The following is a 19,663-nucleotide window of genomic DNA, read 5'->3' on the forward strand; positions in this document are numbered from 1 at the left end:
TCATGTATGATGCGTTAAGCCTGATTATCCGCTCCGGCTTAACGAGAACTAGAACAAAATCAGCTCAACTTAACACAATGAATGTTTACTTAATTCAGAGAGATAACTTTATTTATACGCTTGCGTTCGACGATTATACTCATTTCAAAAGGATTGATTTTAAATACTTGTATTATGAAATATTTTTATAATGGAAATATTATTTTAGAGTTAAGTTGTTAGTACCTAGGTACAAAAATAACCATTGAGGTATAATTACGTACCTACGTAGTACATGTAACTCAATGACTATATCACAAAAATTAATCCATTTAATATGATCTCGGACATAAATGGAAAAGCAAAGTTTATAACTAAGTATCGTTAGCACAGTGCACTAAGTTTGAAATTTGATGAAATTTCATTGTTATGAAATGATTTAAATTGAAAAGTTATTATTTAACTGGAATAGTATGAATTAAATGAATTCAAAATTTAAATTTTTGTTTGTTTTTTAACACAAATTGTTTTAATTAATTATTGTAAACAAATTTGTTTAGCTTTTTTTTAATTTTTTTTCTGCCGTTGGCTATGTGATAACATCTCTGAATCAACTGGCATAAGTTGATCAAGAATATAAACTTCAGTGATTAGTAAACAGGCCATTTAGAAATTAAAGCAAAGTTTCGGCACGGCTGCTCTTTTATGACGTGTTCTTATCTCCAGCTCGCGTGTGGCGCGAGGCTCGTACTATGTGCCCACGTTAGGTGAACGTTCATAAAACAAAACTAAGCTATTCTCTCCCTTAATTGCTAACACTTAAGGTTGATTATAAGTAAAATGTTAATAAAGAGTGTATGTGGAATGGTTCACATTACAAGTGGTGGTATTGTGGCGGGGCGCTTTGTTTGAGAGTGTCGCCGATATATCTCGAAAGTTGTGCGGCGCAGCGACATGTGATGCAACGGCGAGTAACAAAGGAATAATGTTTTAATTGCTCACTAAAAGAACATTTCATTTATCTAAATATTATTGTAAATAGATGGCATTTTTTTTTGTAAAATGGACAGCGTATCTCACTTTTGTTGCACAGTAGGGACACATACAACAGTCATCTTAAGAGCATTTTACTACCTAGATAATATGTAAATTGATTCGTTTCTGTGGCATGCTCTTGGTTATATGCGATACAGTTTTATTCGTTGTTAGTTTGCCTTTAGGTACTCTAGTTTTCGAGTACGTGAAATTACGGACTAAATGCGAAAAGCTCCTTGATTCAATATTATATTACAGTGGTGGTGATTTCTGTTTAGTGTAAAATTGTAATTAATAAATTTATGGATACGTTCTATAAAGGTTTAGAGATATTTTATTTTCAAAGAATATCTATCAGTAAGGATCATAGTTTGATCCAGTAGTTTCAAGAGAATTCCTTTGAAATTCATAATATTGGTATACAATAAAACACAAGAAAACACTTTTCAATTGATTTTAAATCTTAATATATATAAATCTCGTGTCACAATGTTTGTCCTCAATGGACTCCTAAACCACTTAACCGATTATAATAAAATTCGCACACCATGTGCAGTTCGATCCAATTTGAGAGATAGGATAGTTTAAACATGTAGGTACCACGGGCGAAGCCGGGGCGGATCGCTAGTAAAATAATATATTTGGTGGAATAATATTCCACTGCATAATAAAGAAATAGTCACTTTTAAGTTTTAATCCAAACTATATATTCTAAATTAGTTACTGGATAAGCCTGATTTAATCCTTGTTTATCCTTGGAAAATTGTAGATGTGTACAAATCTTGTCACAGGTTTTAGTTTATACAATTTAAGCGCAAATTGTTCGTATAAACGATGTAAGGTTAGCTTTCAGTTGTAAGGTTTTAGTAAATCTCTACCATTGTGAAAGGCTTCAGAACAAATCGACATGAAATATTATTTCAATGGAACTTAAATGAAAAAATTCTGGTTTGTACAGTCAAAAGAGGTAACATGATCCACGGTTCGGACAGGCCGAATTCCTTTTAATACGTATCTGTTCGGCTGGGAGATTGCAATGTTTGTTTCAATTTCCTCTGCCGGCCCACTGCACGCGTTTTCTATTTGGAAATCCTCGTGATTTTCATTTACATAGATAGCCCACGTTTTGACTACAGAGCATTTAAAAAATTTGGCCAGATTCAATTTAAATTACTACTGATGTTTGGGAAAGAAGATAGTTCAACGTGAAACATAAATGAAAAATGTCTTATCATGGTCTTATCTGTAGAAGATAAGCAATAGAACGTAAAATTATCATTTATAATTGGCAAAGGTGAAGAGTCAATCTTTTGAAAAAATACCAGTAAGAGGTTTTAAACAGGGTCTTCTCTGATAAATTATTTAATTAAACGAGCATATTTTCAAGTTCTCTACTCTTATTGTATTTGGGTGGTCGTAGAACTTCAGCTTGCTAGCAAAATAAAAATACTTTCATATTAATAACAGACGTTGCAATGAAAGCTGTAAAACTTGTGATGTTATTTAATCCGAGTAAGGTAGAACAATTTTGTAGTAATATTTGAAATAACATTGGAAAGTTGTGAGCGTTGAACGTAGTGAGCTACAAATTGGAATGTACTGAGCAGCTCACGTCAATGCGTTTGTGTAGAATAATGTTTTATTTTGTAAGACTTCCAGAATTTATTTAAGTTGTGTTTTTTATAGTATATTACTGTATAGAATATTTTGGAAATAAACTATATTCTAAAGATTGACTCTTTCTGCTCTATAAATTTGATTTTTAGCGGATCTCAACTTTATCACCTTAGATTACAACGTCACCATCACAACACCACAATATTATCTAATAGTTGTGAATATTGCACCAATATGTAGATGAAATTATTATTGATGAAATAAATATATCGATTGTATAATTTATCGTACAACAATCAAGTAATGTACAGAGTTAAATAGCACACGTTTAAATAAGAAGCAATACAAATGTTCGGCATTAATCCTAATTTATAATACGAATTCGGATACAACTTGTTCATTTCAACTCTACCGGCCACGCAGCGCTGCAACTATTTTCATTATACTAGGTGCCCATTTATTTGTTCAGTAAGCTGTACAGTGCTTATTTTGAATAATACGCGATATCTCGTCTAACATACATCCACGCATTCAATGTACTTTAACAATGGAATGGGGAAACGAACTTTTGTCATTACCTTTAAAATATTAGCTTTGTTTCCTGGTTGTAGATGTATTCGATATAATATGAGCATTTCATATTTTTATAGTATTCAATATGAACGTTCCTCTAATATATTGAAAAAAATTGGTTGTCTGTAAAGTCGGTTTACTGAGTCGAGAGAGTATTCTCTCTCATATATGTTTGTATAGTTTCAGCGAAGGAATTTATTTTTATTCAAGAAAATATAATATTGTACCTATTAAGGTTCGTACCTATATGTAGAAATAGTTTGTAGCTAATACTAGTTCTAAAGTACTACTGAAAATTAGGACTTCACATTCAGTCATCAAACGCGAGGGTAACTACTCAATGCAAAAGCTATTGCTTAACTTTATACATGAATTGCATGTCATAATACAGGTAAGGAATCCATATTAGAACTAAACTTACTCCGGACATGTTTCAGACACATAATATCTAAATTCGGAGCTGGCATTTCTACAGAGAAGGGCTTAATAACTGCATTTCTCGTGTAGCGTGTATTAGTGCTGTAAGTCTACGCTTAATATATTGAAGTAAGATAATCAATATCTACCACAAAGTTTCGGGTTGTTTGCGAACGTTGTACATGCGTTGCACTATTACTACGCTCATCAATATAATGTTTAAAATAATTGTACATATTATGTTATTTAAACAAAATAAAATCATTCGAGACAGATGATACATTCGTTATCTAGCGAACGGCGACGATGTGGTGTTATCACAATTTATGAATGATGTGCAAGGCTTTTATCAGGACAATAACATGTCATAGTATGCGCACGAAGCTAAAGAAGTGAACAATCTTAAACGAAAGCTTCTCAGAGCAAAACGCTCATCGTTTACACATTATTCTTGCATGCATCTAGTTCAGTGGTACGTCGCATCGCGTCACCGAGCCGCCGTAACGTTAATGGTCTCTCGCCTACCTGTCAGATGAGTGTCGCCGAGTTCCGAAAGGATTTCAGACTGACACAGATTTCAAGAGCAACGCCACTTTTCAACTTTATGATGTAACTTTGTACTTGAACTTGTGTACCGGGAAAATGTTATGGCGGTGTTGAGATGACGACTTTTCTTTGCGGAAATAAGGAGCTATGTCGTGCATTGGCGTGGATAATATTCTCAAACCCAACTCAAACTCAAACATTTATTTATTCAATTAGACTTTTTCGAGAAGCACTTTTGAAACGTCAATACATATTTTTACATTTACCACCGATTCGGAAAGCAGCAGTATTATAAGTTATAACAATGTTATAATGTTTTCATCATTATCTACAAGAATACAATTTCATAGATAAGATCCAATAAGCTCTACTAATACGTGAATACCTCTACAGATAATCATGTTGACTACTGTAAAATACAAAACCAGATAGATATAGCTTAATTTTAATATTTATACAGATAAGATTGGAATTAATTTGAAGTAGGGCTATAATTGTAAAGAAAAGTTTTGAGAGAAACATTAATTCTTCAAACAAAAACATGTTACGGAATACCAGAATTTCAATAAACATAAAACTCGGCAGTAGCGAAACAATTCGTTTACACTTTTTAGAAGAAAATTTCATTTCAAATTAGATATTCTTTGAGTTGATATTTAAGAATTGTTTTCAAATTTCAATCAGGGATTAAAGCGAGCCGGATCCCTCGAATAGAGTTACCTCGAACAAACAAGCGTCAAGTTATTTTCATGGAAGTTTTTAGTTACATTTCCACGGTCTGCGTCCGTTCACCGTTCAATGGAACCCTGATGCGTCTGCCAGCTCTGCGAAGCCGCATGTAACAGTAATTAGTTTTATAAAGATAGGTACTATATGTTACGTTATTACGTATATTTTGTTAAGATTTTAACTTTAATTAATGCCTATAGCTGATGGCTTTATCGTTGCGAATAAATGGAGTAATTGCAACTTTGGAACGGGTATTTAAGCGCTGAAATTGTGTTTGGAGTATGATTTAAGCGCTGTAGTAAAAACAGCTGTTCCTCACGAATTTTTTTAGTGAATTCTGTCGCAATGTTGTTTGTATAAACAAAAAAATCCCACACATTCTTCTTATATTATGACGTTGTACTTCCACTAATCTTTCTTTATTATATAGTTACTGAAATATTCATAATTAAAACATGTGAACGCCATCATACGATCTTAATCTTAACTCTACGAACATGGACAACATAAGCATAATTATTAATTTAAGTTCTAGCTTGTCATATTTGGGAGCGCATCGCCACATTTCGTATTCAAACAAGGAATCTGCTCTCAATATCTAAGTTAGTCACCCTCGAGGCTCATCATCTCAGTTTCAAGATAGTGTAGAACTTGGCAACTCCCGAAGTTCAACGCATGTTTACTTTTTGTTAATTTGACATGACCTTGCTTTTGCCTTGCAAACTGTGCATTGTAACAATGTACATGTACTATTTTAGTTGGTGTACAGACAGTTTGATATTACGTGGTAAATGTTGCCTAAATTAAACAGATGTGGGAGTACTTTTTACACTATGTCGTCAATCCTCATCAACATAGGTACTATGTTAAATAACCAATGAAATTTTAAATTACAACTAGATATTCCAGTAAACATATTGTTTATACCACACAGGTATATCTCACAATTAAAACACAACAGAAAATAATTTAAAACACTGTGGACTCTTCAGCAGCTTGTTGTATTACCATTAAGGATTTACCAATACAGCCACCGATTTCATATTAAATTTCATGAAAAATCTCTTGGCTTTTAAGCTTAAATAATAATAATAGGGATTCAGTTGAACAATATCCATTCGTTATATAACGCAGGTGTCTTTTATACGACATGGCGTGACTTTAATACTCGCGAACATATTTGATGTTGTACTTTCCGTACTGATAATATTGAAATTACGCTTTTTCCCATACCTTTTAGGATTTCACTCGAATAAGATTTCTTCTATATATGTTTTTTTTCAATAAAAAACCTTTGTAGTAATACTATCAAAATAGTAATGGATGTTTACAATATTATTTGTTTAAAGTATCCTATAGATACTTAAATATATATTGTAGTTGCTAGTAATAGCCAAAGCTATTATAGTTTCCAATTTATGTTGAGATTTCTAATAGCTATTGAAATTTACAATTGTATTGTAGTTGCATTAGATGATTATAAATAGTACAGTGTCTGTTGAAATTGCTATTAAGCCTTGTTTAGCTGATTAGTTTACCTTCATTTTAATATATATAATTTATTTAAAGCAAAAAACCATATGTTTATAACCTCACAAAGTAATAAAATATAGTTTTAATAAATACCCTTTTTTAAGAATCAATAACAATACCTATATAATATTATTTTGTAGGCAGCTAGAGCAGATATAGTTCTCAAAACTTTCTATGTTTATTGTACTTATTCTCATACCTAGATCATAAAAAGCCTGGACGGAATACTTACATCCCATATTTTATGACCGTAGGTTGGCAGCACATATTGGTTACAATTGCTTGTTATGGTATCGAGTTTCTTGTTTTGTTTTCTTTCTACGTAGGTATCGGATGTCCATTATTTCCAACAAGCTAACCTTACAATTTTTGCGAACAAGTAATTCGGTCCCGACCCATTCGTGGCATTTCACTGGCTCGAATAAAACATTTGAACATTGATATAGAGCAAATAGATGATACGTCCCAAAGTATAGTTCTTCGCGGAAAAATGGAACTTTCTTATAGCATTGCATTCGGACGAAAAAATTGCTGATACACAGAAGTTTTCGAGCCGTACACTTATAGATATTATGCAATAATGCAAGCAAAACAAGCGACAGTTTTATGAAAGATGTGTCGTTCTACAGATTGAACAAGGAACCTGTTCTATTAAATCTAATCAACTGAACAAGCAACTGTCTACGAAATGCAGAATGTATGTTCCTTCTAGACACATATATGCAGTGATTTCGCGCAAACTCCCTCGGTCACGTGCCGAAGTGCGGAGCGATGTAGCGCGCAACCGCCACTCTACAGTAAAAAGACCCGCTAGAACGGATTTGAATAATATATAGTAACTCTTTAATTCTTTACTGTACATGAGAAAGGTGCGGTGTTTGCTTAATGTATTTCCATCAATTGGATACTTATTACTTAAACTTTGTTTTGGTTATATTTGTTTGTGAGTTATTCTTTCCGATAAATATCCTGGAAGTTATAATAAGTCAGCTACTAAGCTAGTTCATATTGTCACAAAGGGCACGATGAATCTTAAATTCAAAAATAAAACGTAAACAACGTCAAAATTCTATATTTTCCTGGAATACAACAAACACAATAAGAATTGAAAATAATAAATAATCATATTGTTTTGAAAAAATCGAACGGAAATTGAATTTTTTCAGTGTAAAAGCATTAAAAGGTGTCTTTGAATTAATATTCAAAACCAACACTTGACAATATGTCTGGTATATTAGACAATAAAAAGAATTCCAAGATATGAAAGAGTGCCATAAATAAAAGGCTTGAGTATAAAAGTATTCTTTATGAAGTGTCGCCGCAGCCGAGGCCGGTCGGCTGATACCTATTTGAGACTCCTGTAATATCGAGTAGTGATGTTACGACAACGATAGTGATGCGTTTACTTCAATATGTATTTCTTTGTTTAAACAATATGTATTTTTAACTAATTTTGAATTGATTATTTAATCATTATATATGGCTGTGAGTATTATTTTATATAGATGAGTTTTCATAAGAATAGTGTAGCATTACATGATTAATGATGATAATGATACTGTGCGAGCTGATAGTCAACTTGACTCTTCAACCAGCATCAGGATTGAATAAAATTTAAGAATATACGCGGAATTTACGGTGCAGAATAACTAAAATACATACTTATATTTACTTTACTTTCAAGACTTAATAAAACGTGATGCATTTGAAGACCAATTTTTACGTACAATTTCGGAACTATTCAAATGGATTTTGAAATATTCATTCAATGTCTGAAATAACACCGATATTGCGAGTGAACGTCGATACACGGAAGAAAGAACACATCACTGCGGAGATCGGCCGGGACCGACAACAGAGGGTCGAAGTTGGCGAGGGAGAGTCTAATAAAATATGTAGATTTGATGACTTGTCACATTTTTTGCGACAAATCCGAGATTCAATGTTTTTAGCCTTTTACAGACATTTCACGCTTTTTATTAAGACCTTAATAACGAGTTCCGTTCTGATATTAGAAATCTTCGGCATAATCAATTGCATTGTATATTTTTTGTTGTACTTTGTTCTGGAATTTTTCGTTGTGAATTATTTTCTTATGAAATAAAATATGATTGCAAATGATACACAGTTCTTTTTCCACATTAAAGCAAAACCGTGTAGGCAATAGAAGTGTGGGTACATATTTCTACATTAGAGTGGTCTGTGAATCAATAGTTCAATCTGAAGCAAGTGGCTGGCCATTCTATCAGCGATTAGTTTTGGTCTAGTGACCACATGCCCATTCCTTGCCTTTTACTTATGTGTATAAGTGCACTATTATCACGTAACACAGTATTTTATGGACTTTTCCATGTAATAGTACTTGCTTGAATTTTTTATTTTCTTTCTATAAGTAACTAGTTTTATCATGTGTTTCCCTTTGAATTAGTGTAAGTAAGATATATCAATAGTGTTGACTTTCCAAGTCTTAACAAAATGTCGCATTTTGCACCTGTAGTTACTTATGGTCTGTGAAATTTTGTCTAAATTTCCGGGCTCAATTTTTGTACAATGGTTTAGATAAACGTATCATTAAGCATGATGACGAATGATGAAGCTTAGTGGGTGGAGTAGTGGTGACCTCTCAAGTACATTATATTTTGTTTTCAGTCATTTCAGAGTTTAGGCGTTTCGAGACATTATATTTGTCTTTATGAAACAACTAACGACGTACTTATCTACAAAGTATTAAACTATACAAAACTTCAAAAAATTTAACTTATGTTTAATCAGCTGAGCCTAGTCTGTTTCTATGTATGTATATAAACGAATAGGCTTATTGAAGGGATAAAGAAATATGTAGTTCTAATAGTTATATTAATGCAACCCTGGGAAAGTAACAAGATATCTAGTTATATACTGAATGAACTTCGATTTCGCAGAAAAGATAAACTTAACCAATTTAAAGGTTAGAATTCGTAAATGTCTGCACCTGAACGGGTCTGTGAATTTTGATGACTTTTGATAGGTACACAAAGATAATTCCTAAGAATAATTCATAAGATAATTGTATCATAAGAAAAGCTAAAATTGGAGATGAAACATAATATTACTACGGACACAGTTCAATAGCATTAAAACATAGCAAAGCTCTTTACAGATACATTATATCAAGCCTTAAAATAAATTGCTCAATAACTTTATCACTTACAATATTCGAATCTGTCAAAACAACTCGTTTATAAAACTATTATGTGTATTGCATTAGATCATGTTTTTTCAAACAAAGTATATTACGAAGCTACAGTTGCACAGCGGAATAGAAAGCAGCGTGTTATCATATTGGATTCAGGAGCAGATATCAATTACGATAAAACCACTGCACATTCCAGTCTATTACGTTTGGGAAGTCACAGTAGGGTGGAATAGAATGGAAATATACCTTGCCTTCACCTTTAAATACACCTTTCCTTATAATGAAATTGTATATGTCCTATGAAGGATAATGAAAAAGAAGTTCCTAGTTTAGGAAGCATAGCGTTGCAAGTGTGATGTGTGGTGGGATATATTCATGATCTTTTTATAAAAAAATACACATACATTTATTTTATAAAATATCAAAATATTTTTTGAACTAGTTGTAGTTCTAGTTCAAATCCCCGGTGTCTAAAATATTGCTACAATATTTATTCTGTATCCAATTACGTAAGACCTGTTGCAGAGATTTAAAGCATAGCTTGTTACGAAGCGAGAGGATAAAACAATCTAAACAAAAATGCAATTCGCATTTAAATGTCCGCTCGAATCTATCTACGACTCGCCAGTGAAGAATCGGCCGAGGTCCATTATGATAATGAAAGTGACTCCCGTTTGTCTTAAAGTCGTAGCTCAATTTGCAAGGCGAGAGATAAACGCTGTTAAACTGTCGAAGTTCGTGACAAAGCCTGAATAATGCAGATTACACTGAGAAAAATACGGCCACAGTCAAATCTGCATATTTTATTGGTCCCTTTTCCGCATCCTTTATTCACATCGCTCGCGTCGTCCAAACGATTCGCGGTTGACGTGATAAAGTCGTGACTCTCCCTTGGTATTCATTAGTAAAGAGATAGTTGGTGTCTAGTAAACTCCATCATTTTTAAGGAGGAAGCTTGTATGGTAACAGTGACCTAATAGAACAGAATATAGATTTAAGATTTTGAAATGTGTTTTTATTGCTATAAATGTAAAATACATTTATTTGTGAATCTTATAGGTAAATAAACTATCATGTTTCAGTTATTTTAGAATAACTCCGAAATCTAAGATTTACAGTACAGTCATTTTTATCGTCTTTTGGTAGTTTTCTTATAAATAAGTAGGTAATGGGTTTCCATATTTGAATGTTTATATACATATATGAAATATTCACTGAAGCAGATTTACGCTATCAGAAATATTTAAAGGATATGGGTATATTATAATAAAGGGAAAGATTCCCTTTCAAATCTTTGAGGACCCTGGATTATTCGTATTTTCGACTTGTGATCGTTACTGAGGAATTTCGCTTGTGAACTTTAAGGTCAAAGGATTTATCGTGCTTCGGTTATAAGTAAACCAATTCTGTTTGCGGTCAATAAGTAAAATAATAGTAGGTATTATATTTTCTGGAATTTATGTGTTTTGAATTTTAGAGTCACATTCTAAAGGACTTTTATTTGTTTTAATAGTTGTCGGTGTTTGTTTAAATCTAATAATAACGCGTCCAAAGCTTAAAGTTGTACTTTTAAGTTTTAAGAGTGCGGACATTATTTTAACAGTAAATATTTTGATTTTATTATTTTTTCTGTCCTTAAATAGTTGGCACGTTTGAGGACCTGGTAATACGTAAGGCATATCTTCTTTAAGTTTTATACTAAAACTATGTAGTTTAGAAAAACCAATAGCGAAGTCTGTGTTCGTACCTTTATGTCTCAGTTATTAATATTAAATCTTCACACTCTATGCGAATATAATTTCAAAAGAATCCTTTTGAACGGTTTTTTGGCGGTATCGTTCTTTTACGCGCCTCTTCTGTCTACGTTATTCTTTATCTCTGAAATCTTCTCTCAAAGGACGAGTCTGAAATGCTCAAGGGCATTATTTATCTGATTATTTCTTTTATACAGCATTCGGAGCTTACCATTAAGACCAGAGTAAGAAAGCACAAAAAGATTTTCCTTCATTGTTAGGTATATCATATTTTTAAATATGTATTTAGATTAAATACAACCAAAAGAATATTATTTAACTCGAGCAAATTAAGAGTGACTTTTTTGGCATGCATGAAGTTTCGCATAGATCTTTACCTCTTCATGTACTATAGCAAAATCGGTGAATCACTTTATATTGGAGGGATTAAAAAAGGATTATTGACGTCAAAATGTTTATTTTAAAGGAGAATGGCGAACTCCCATAGGACTTTGGGCCTGATCGTTACACTGATGATTTATGTGGGGTTAAATAGATAAAAATATACAGATTCTATAAATATAACAATTAAAGATCTGTTCTATGGGATAGCAGAGATATTGAGCATGTAACGTCACTAAAATTGAGGTTAGGTTTGCTCGAGTTCAATGAATAGCTTTGTTTCTTTCTAAGTAGAGGTAAGTTTATATCCTATAATATACATTATTTAGATAAAGAGTGTAACAGAAGAACAGTTAGGTAATAGAGATATTGGATCGAACTTTTATTCTTTTAGAGTACCTACCAAAACATCGTAGGTACTTATATATAAAATAAAACACGTTTTTTCATAAATCGTTTATTCATCATTATCATCATAAACAATTAACACATCATCCAGAAACTGTGCTGGCGGCATTAAATCTGGTTGATACCTTGCCCAGTTTGGACATAACGTGACAGCAGCAACCTACAGTTCTTCTTCCTGCTAAACAATTACAATAATAAACTGTTATTGCTTCCCTTCCTATGAGAGCACTGTCGACTAAAATATACATATGTAAAATAAGTTTTACTACTTCTATGCCTGGATTGAATGCGACCTCTTAAAAGCCATGTAGTACTTGATGTCGACAGTGCTCTCTGTAGGTCTGATTCACGGCACACTTCTATAACATATTGCCATCGTTTCTTATGTGCTCACCATAATAGGACCTTGCTTGCTTAATTTGATATGAACCTAAGGAAACCAACTGCATTTTGCTAACCGTGAGACGTGGGAAATTAATTAAAGTGTCTTCAGTCACTTCTATTCTTATGAAGTTCGATATTCGTCTATTAAAATTGTTGCTTATAATATAATTAGCCAGCTCATTATCAACACTCATTTTTTCATTTATAATTGTTAAGATAACATCAGCATCATCACGGTTTGTAATTGGAGGGTGAAACGCGTTAATTAATGCAGCAGCCACCTCAAAATCCTTCATCAAATGTTTCGAAGCCTTGTTAAAAAAATCTTGTCTAAACAATTTAAAATCTCTTTTAAACCGTCACAGATGCAGAATGTACTATTTCACTAGATGAAGTAGGTACACCTTGGTAATGTTCTGAAGTTATTGATGTTGTTGGATTAGAACTAAAATGAGGTGCAGCTCTGTCAGCCCTCACCCAGCAAGAATGAGATAGATATGTTGCTCTATTTCCAATCTGTAAAGAAATACTTTGTTAAAACACCTTTCATTTTTACTTTGAGATTTAAAAAGAAGATTATTGGCAACTTTTTACTTAAAATATTATCAAAACACTCAATTACTTACCTGACGAGGTAATATCCACTCTAATATCACTGCTCTAATTCTTTGATCGCGTTGAGAATCAGTTCTTAGTAAATGAAACCGTGTGCGCAATACAGAACGTCCACAATAAATGCATACACGTTGATGACCCAGAGTTACAGTGTCATCTTCATGATTTTCAATCCTCAAAGAATCATTTGCAAGTTTCCAGCATGCATCACATATGTGATCAGAGTGAGTGATCTACAAATAAAGAATTAATATTACAATTGGACAAAAGAAAGTGAATATATAATATAATATATTAATATATATAAATCTCGTGTCACAATGTTTGTCCTCAATGGACTCCTAAACCACTTAACCGATTATAATAAAATTCGCACACCATGTGGAGTTCGATCCAACTTGAGAGATAGGATAGTTTAAACATGTAGGTACCACGGGCGAAGCCGGGGTGGACCGCTAGTATATATATAAAACAATGTGTGTTTACGTTTTTGTTTGATTTCAATAGCTAGTACTAAATACCTTAGATAATACTAAACCACTAACCGTTAGAGGAGCAGCCCACCGTTGTATAATTGATATTATTGCGTTATCTTGTAACAAATGCATACGTATAGCATTGTTACGATTAGCATTAATACCACAGTTGATGCAGTTCATATTTGTAAATGAAAAATCGGATGCAAAGTTGGTGTCCAGGTAGGGTAGCAGTAGTGAGTCGTAAAGGCAGGTAATCAAAGTCCGGTGTGCAAGCGTTGGTTGGTAGTAATAACAGAGATCGTCAGTGTCCGTAATACGTAGCGAAAGTCGATAAAGATGAAGAAAATAAGTTAATCACAAGCACAAAGTCGAATGTAACGTAACGAAAAACCTCAATCAAATGTCTAAAGTCAAACGACAAACATGACATTGTAATTAAAATTGAAGCGGCCAGCTACATTTCAGAAATATTCTTACAAAGTGCGGCCGCCATGAGTAAAAATGTATAGAATTACCTAAATAAATAGCGTGCTAAAAAGTTAAAAATAAAATATGTAACGCAGTTAACTTATATTTCTGATTCATGAAGCATTTGAATTTTATATAAAACTAAAAATGAAAATAAATATTCATTCGTTTTAATCGATATATCGACTATTTTACTCCTGACAGCACTGACAATCGCTGCTTGATATTTGATAAGACCGGTAGTCATAGAAATCTAAATAACAATGCCGTTAGTAAACACATTATCTTTTTTTTCAAACATTTGTTTTCCCATAGAATCAGAAGTCAATATTTTACCAAGAATTATTAAAAATAACATAATGAATTTTAAATATATTATGATTTCTGTAAGGCCTTACTTTTGTTAGGCCCAGTTTCGCCATTCTCCGATACAGTTTTATATCGATTAGGCTTGAACCGTTTCATGTTCAGTGAAGCTCGCCTCGGGGTTTTAGGTGCTATTAGCCCTGTATAAATAATGTCCGACGTATTTCCAAGGATTACGATTTAGCTTGTACGGCTGATGAAGGTTCAGCCGCCCAGAGATTTTATATTATTTAATTAAGTAATCTTTGATAAAATAAATCTTTTGGCTTATTGTCCGATTCTTTCTTTTATTTAATATCGTTTATTTATTTACTCTTCAACTAAATCTAACTTTGAATAAATATCAACGATAAACCATAAAAAAACGTTAAGTGAAAGAAGTTCCAAGATTCCCATAAAACCCATCCATCCAAGCGAAATTAATCGTCCGTGTTAAATTAAAATTTGTTCCGAGTTTGACGTTTCAAGGTCTGCTCAAGTCTGGCCGCGTAGATCGCGATTGTCATCAGATTTCGACGATTAAGCGTATTCATGGCGTTTACGTTGATGTCGGCTTCAGATGTGTTCAGATGCAACAGGAGCGCGATTGGAGGCGGCGGACGCATGCGCCGCGAGGTCAGAGGGACGCGGGCGGCACACAGTCTCCACGCTCCTTGTTAATGAATCGGCGGTACCCGTGCCTCGCGCTGCGTCCAAACATTCGCGCGCCCTAAAAACTTACTCCCGTCTCTCTCGCGCCCTCTCCCGAGCAACCGCGGGTGCCGTGGTCGCTGTCAATGTGAGGTAAGTGCATTTATCACTAACTTTCTTTTGTTTTCATAATAAATCACTTAACTCTTACAAACTTCGGACAACTTGTAACTAAATTTAGACGTTCGCGACACGTGAAAACAAAGTTGTAGTGCCGTTATTTCAAGAGATATCCATCTTTTACGGACAAATGATGCGGATTATTTTTGTAAAAAGGATTCAAAGTAATTGAAATATTTCATTCTGAATCCAAGGCAAATTGAAAGGTGTTTTAATTTGGATTTTACGTGATACTGTTTTTATTGTTCGTGGCTACAAAGAACCTGTCAGTGTTAAAGCTGAGATGAATGAAGTGTCGATGAATAAAAACTCTTGGTTGACGTTCAACGTAAAAAATAATCGACAATAGTCGCCGTGACAACGTTTTGATGTAGGTCTACTTCACACTGCCTATTGTGGCCAATAATAACTTTTCCTCATTTCTCTGACCTAGTTATAAAACCAACACTATAAAACATTACAATAATAACTGGCCAGCCATTGCAATATGAAAAATAGAAATTGATATGGAAGTTTTTACTAGATAATGTTGTAGTACAGTCATAAATCAAAATATTTGATGTAATTGGTTCTCCAATTTAAAATGTAGGTATATGTATGCTCATCAATGACACTCGTAAGAGTATTTCATTTCACCTGGAGTAGTGTTAATTTTATTAGGCGAGTTGTGCAATGTGCATTCCACATCTATATTGATATGAGAATATCCAAATTATTTTGTTTATTTACGTTCAATTTTAAACGTAACAATTCGAAAACTATTATTTTGAAAGCCTATTCTCTTCAATCTTGAAAATTTCTATCTACATTTCATCATTATTCATCAATCTTGAATAATAATTCAAGATCAATTTAATTACTATTAGTCACTTCTCTATTTGTATATAATGTAATGCTGTGTACATCTATAATAGGGTCAAGCATTAGAATATTCTTACTTTGTATTTATTTTTAAGGAATGATGTATGCGCGATCTGTCGATGTACCCAAATAAATAAATAAATAAAATAAAATAAAATAATATATCTATTGCATAAATAAGTGATATTTTATACTTACTATTATTGTGGTTACACAAATTCCGAGGAAGTACATTTTTAGCGTTAGGTTTTGTAATCTTATTTAATAGTCGTTGAACAAATCAGTTATTATATTTTGGTAGTATCAACGAGGGACTCTTAATCATAGAATTTAAAACATGTTTCAGTACGGTATGTTGAAAAATTCTATTAAAATGCTCATGACATGGTCATTTCGCGTATATTATCAATATTATCGTTATGGAAAATTGTTGATTAGAAAATCTGTAATGTTCGACAACTTCCAGTAATTTTAGTAAAATATTTATTTAATGTTATTTAGATTAAGTTCCTTCCAGGGGTTTGGAAACTTAATATAAATTAAAATAGTTTAACAAAAATGCCTTTTCTAATTTGCGTGGAATTTGATTCAGGAAGACATCTGTATTATCTTACCAAAGGCTTGAATTTAACGCTACAAACAATAAATAACTTTTTAACTTATGATGTAGATACTCGGGCCAGTATTTGAATCATTACGTAGTAACATTTTGTGCCTCTTGTCTCTTTTAGAAGCTGTAGGTAATACGGAAATTTGTTGATCAGTGCAAATTATTGTCTATTAATACCTTACAGTCTTAATTTCTTATATTTCAAATCTAAATTATTTAATTCAAACCGCTTTAAATTTTCCAAATTGAACAAATTTTAGTTTATTCAACGAAACATCCGCACATAATATTATTATTTCCGCAATAAAAGTAGGATGTAGGACGAAAACACATTATATACAAAGTTTCACTATTGAAACAATACCCCTACATAAACTCATATACATAAATACTTAATATGTTTTAATTACACGTCTTATATCAATATTATATAATAATATTATAAAGCTGAAGAATTTGTTTGTTTGTTTGAACGCGCTAATCTCAGGACTACTGGTCCGATTTGAAAAATTATTTCAGTGTTAGATAGTCCATTTATCAAGAAAGGCTATAATATCATTACGCTAAGACCAACAGGAACTTAATATGTGTTTTAATTAGACGTCTAATATGTAATTATAAATTAAAGAGACAGATGTTTATATTTTAAATATTTCTCAATTTCTGGACACAAAATTAAAATAAACTCCGTTGAACGGATTGCGTAAGCCATTTCACAACTAGTTAGAATATTATGACTTTTCTTTCATTATTCTTTATTATTTATGACCTTGTGGCTTTACTAGTAGTTTAAAGCATCATTGTTATTTATTTGATTTTACAAAATATAGAGATATCATTCATACCTTTAAAATAAAATAGGAAGTTTTATTTCCTTCTGTGCTGATGAAAAGTCACATTCAAAAGACGTATATTAATAGTACCTATCTATATTACGATGGTTCTGTGCGATGTTCAGAAATCCTGTTTTAATAGGCAAAGTGCATCCACCTGGATTATACACGTACAATATATAAAATATTAGTATGGGGAGAGAAAATTGCCGGTAATAAAAACGCATTAACCGTCTACAAAGCCCTATGAGGTATCATTATCAGCCTTTTAATGATCCTACTGTAAGGACTTAGGCTTCCTATGACGGTGTTTTTAATCCTCGATGCTCGTGCAATAAAAAGCTTTTGTTCTAAGGCGAGCGTTAAGTTTAATAGTAATATTTAATTCACTAATCTGTACATATTTTAAACAACGGTTTTTATAGTTGCAAAATTAGATCTTATAATTGCTGTTACTATTTTAAGTAGGCAAAGTAACGTGAGTTGAATCTGAGGATTTTGGTCTGAATTTGATAGTTGATTGCTGTATCCATATGATATTTTTTTTTGCCTTCAATGGACATCAATAAAAAAGTAAAAAAACGAGAAAAATTTCCGAAAGATGTACGCACAGTTCGACGTCCGGCATTCAGAGCTTTTGGGAAAGAAACTTGCAATGTCATTCAGTTTTATTACACCCTACGTAAGAGAGACAGAGTAACGTTGATTTTTATTTAACTACTAGCGGTCCGCCCCGGCTTCGCCCGTGGTACATAATATTTACGTTTTCTCTACATAAGAACCTTCCTCGTACTTCAAGGAATATAATAAAAAAAGAATTATCGAAATCGGTTCAGCCGTTCTCGAGTTATGCGCTTACCAACACAGTTTGCGATTCATTTTTATATATAAGACTAGCGGTCCGCCCCGGCTTCGCCCGTGGTACATATTTACGTTTTCTCTACATAAAAACTATCCTCGTACTTCAAGGAATATAATAAAAAAATAATTATCCAAATCGGTTCAGCCGTTCTCGAGTTATGCGCTTACCAACACATTTTGCGATTCATTTTTATATATAAGAAGATTCTGTGAAGTCTATATTATTATTTACAGAACATATACTTATTTTTATATGAATAAAAATGCCATTATCTATTGTATGTGGTACAAATAGTAATAGTTTAAAAACAACAAACAGCTTTCCATGTAATGTTCTTGTAAAATAAGAAACGTATAGTGAGTAGTATACTATAAGCACTTGTTAAACTAGAAGTGGAATAGTAGTAAGAAATAAGTTTGTATAGGGAAATATTTTAGCACAAATCTTTCATAGCCAACTAATAAATAATTATATTAAAAACAATTTAGAAGTAGACAAACATTCTTCACATTATTTATTTATAATTAATGGATATGAAGAAGGAATATGAAATTTAACACATATATTTTTTGGTAATTAATGTCGTTTGAGTCTGAAGCCGTTCGTTGACTAATATTGATATTATCTTGATGGATTCTCGAGCAAATATTTTACTTTGTGGTATGGGGTAAGGCGTGTAAGGTTTGTTGTAAATTATCTTTCAAGCAAAGTAAAGAGATAACGTCACAGATTTTAAAAACAAATTATTTAATCTTGATATTTGTATATATCACCTCTAAGAATTTGGGTTTCGTTTTAATTCATTGACGAGCCCATATTATATTTCACATTATGGAATATAAATAGTGTACGCGAGCTGTTCATAAGAAGATTAAGTTTTTATTTCGTCCTCGCCATTGAAGTTTAGCGAAGTAGCAGCTGGCCTGTTAACCCGTTTAGAGCTAACAAAAAAATGTTGAACAATGTGAAATGTATGCAGCACTTAGTTGTACTCTGAACAAAAACATTTCGTTGAATACTCACTGAAAATACTTAGCTACTTGAAGATCTTGAAAGAATCGCTTTTTGCATTGCTATTGAGATATGTAATATCCTTTTTGTGTTTAGTCTTCAAAGATTTCGTTTCAAGCATAGGCTTTAGACGAGATTACTTTAATATTTTGTTATTGTGTTTAACTGACATGACATGAGTCATTTTAACAACGAAATATACACGTAACTGCAAGCA

General features: G+C 32.5%; 1 protein-coding gene across 1 annotated transcript in view; it reads left to right on the top strand.

Moving 5' to 3' along the window:
* The first annotated feature begins 15,045 nt into the window (after positions 1–15,045).
* LOC149488493 (lachesin-like) overlaps positions 15,046–19,663 on the top strand; it is a 44,389-nt gene continuing 39,771 nt past the window's right edge. The window contains exon 1 of the mRNA XM_089695615.1: positions 15,046–15,242. The gene's annotated coding sequence lies outside the window, so the exon portion shown is untranslated. The remainder of the gene's footprint in view (positions 15,243–19,663) is intronic.

This window comes from Colias philodice, chromosome 5 (assembly GCF_061535455.1).
Source record: "Colias philodice isolate Cphi_HAF_F1 chromosome 5, ilColPhil1 Martin Lab GWU primary, whole genome shotgun sequence".
Classification (NCBI taxonomy): Eukaryota; Metazoa; Arthropoda; class Insecta; order Lepidoptera; family Pieridae; genus Colias; species Colias philodice.